We start from the raw sequence: 2,642 nt of genomic DNA, 5'->3' as shown, positions 1-2,642 counted from the left end.
CTGCTTTGTGAGATACGTGAAAATGGGACTCAGTTGACGAGGGAGCCACCTCGGGAGGGGCAGCCGGGGCCCAGGCTGCAAGGTAAACATTGGTGGCACTGCTGTGGGTGCTGGGACTTACCTGCCACCACCTGCCTCTCGGCAGAGGATACAGGCCCCGGTCCCAGGCACTGGCCCATCCCAAGCAGGGAACCAGCCCATGGAGTGTACCAGCCAAGGTGAAGTGTGCTCAGGCACCCCCGCCCATACCCGCTGCTGCCGGCCCCGCTGTCTTCCACGCTGCTCCCTGGGAGGGGAGGCGGGGCCGGAGAGACGCAGTGTGCCTGGCGGGATTTTGGGGTGGGCCCTTCTGCACGATGTCTGTCCCCCAAGAAGCATGGCCACCCGCCCCATGCTGAGTGGCTGCTCTCTGCCTCTGCCACGGGCCAACTCCCTGGTACAACACCAAGGGCAGTGATCATGGCTGGCGGGCTGGTGGGTCCTGAGGCTCCTAAGCCCACCCCTGATTGGTCTTCTCGCCATAGGTCTAGGTGGTATGGCTGGAACCCTAAGGTCTGTCTGGGTGGGTGCAGGCTACCCAGCCTCTGACCCAGCACCCACAGGTCTGCACCCGACAGGCCTCACTTCCCATGAGGACCTGCCCGGGGGGAGGGGCAGACAAGGACAAGGGTTGCTGCTGGGCTTGGGGCAGCCTCCAGATCACCTCCAGACTGGGAGGATAAAGACAGGGAGACCGTGGCAGACCCTCCAAGGGCAGCAGGGGATAGGTGGTGTCCAGGGGCAGTGGGAGGAACTGGGGGTCTGGCTGGGGGTGGGGAGCCAGCAAACGTGTGGATCCCAAGGGATGGCCACTTCCAAAAGAGCAGTGTCCCAAGGTGATGGCTGAGGTTGCAAATCGTCTGCTGCTGCTGCAAGGCCCTGCGGGGGGCTCTGGTTGCAGTCGCCCCGAGAGCACGGCCCCCGCCCAGGCCCTGACCCCTCCTGGCAGGCATCCCACAGGAAAGGGCTGCTCTCCAGTCTGAGTGGAGAAGCACAGAGCCCCGGGGCGTGTACAGCATCCAACCGGGGGGCCTACCTCCCTTCCAGCTGAGCGGCCTGCGGTGTGGGGGTGAGGAGCTGTTTTGTCTGTCACTTACTCAGGCTGGGCAGACCTCACACCCGGGCACCGAGTGATTGCTGAGCTTCATTTGTGGTCTGGACAGGTTCAGAGTGTGGGTAGACAACAGGGTGAGGGGATGAGGAGATGGGTCAGGAGGGCCCAGGCCCCAGGGAGAGGTGACACCAGGCTCAGGCTGGTCTCCTGGGCAGTTCAGAAGGAAGATGGGAACAGGGGCCTGCCAGCAGGCCAGGTGGACGGGAGGCTATCAGGCCACAGGGAGCCCTGGCACAGAGCACCTACAGGGACCTCCACATTGTCCCCCTCATCTGGGCGACCCCCTCCCAACGCGAATGGTAGTGTTATCGTTCATCTCAGGGGCAAGGGTTGAGAGGTTCCCGAGGTCACAGGGCCAGCAGGGGCAGAGCTAGTTCACACGCAGTCATTGAAACCCAGGTTGTGGTCTCCTTGAGGTTAAACGTAGAATCCAGCCAGGAGGGAGCTTGCGTGTTTGCTCGGGGTCCCTGGCCAGCTCCTGGGGCCAGTGGGGAGGGGGAAGCCCCTCTGAGGACCACGGTGCTCCACACGGCCATCCCCGGGTCAGCTCAGGGGTGCTCGTCTGAACCCAGCCCCTGAGACATTCAGCAACACTTACGCCAACATCTAGTGGGGGGCGGGGCAGGGGAGGGCTTCCAGGCCGGGTGTGGCCAGCTGCCCTGTGCCCACTGGAAAACCTGTGGAGAGTTTTTCTCGTGCTGCTCTTGAGGAGCACGGTGAGGAGAGAGACACAGGAGAACAGGCAAGAGATCCTTCTAGAAAGAACTGTGCCAGGAAACACTGGCGACATGGGGCATGAAACAGGCGGGCATGGGACCTCACCCAGGGAAGAAACCGTGCTCCAAGCACAGGAAGAGCAGGAGCAACGGCCCTGCTGAGGGAGGCCCTGGTCGTCTCTCCACTTTGGCTTCGCCCTGGGGCTCTTCCCTGCCCAGAACTGACCCCGCCGACCCTCCGCCAGATCTGGACAAATGCCGTCCTCTGTCCCTCCTGTCACGGTGCACGCCGCACTAGAGGACAACAAGGGTCAGACCCTCAGCACATGTGGGGCCGGGGCTGACCCTGGCTTCACTCCAGAGTTGGGGGCACCCCTGGTGGTCCAGTAGACGTCATTCAGCACGGTCACCCCACTTGGTGCACTCAGTCTGGACTGTCAGGTGTCTCCCAGTTAGACCTCCAGGGACGTGCTGGCTGCTACGCAGAGCAGCCATTCTGGACGGCGCAGTTCCCTCTGCCCGCGCCAGCCCGCAGCCGCAGCCCTGAGGTCTGAAGCGGGGGCTCGCAATCCGGGAGATGGGACCTGGTACTGGAGCCCAATTCTCCCGGCAAGGCCGAGGGGCCGAACCGCGGAAGCGGACAGACTGACAAAACAGCCCATCAGAGCCAGACTGTGGCGGGCGTGGCCCACGCAGGCGCAGTGGCGGCCGCCGCCCCCCGGCGATTGGGCAGCGAAGCGTGTGGGGCGGGCCTTCCGGTAGGGGCGGAGCGG

This window comes from Pteropus vampyrus, unplaced genomic scaffold, assembly GCF_000151845.1.
Source record: "Pteropus vampyrus isolate Shadow unplaced genomic scaffold, Pvam_2.0 Scaffold563, whole genome shotgun sequence".
NCBI classification, from domain to species: Eukaryota; Metazoa; Chordata; class Mammalia; order Chiroptera; family Pteropodidae; genus Pteropus; species Pteropus vampyrus.
This window is presented reverse-complemented; position numbering follows the sequence as displayed.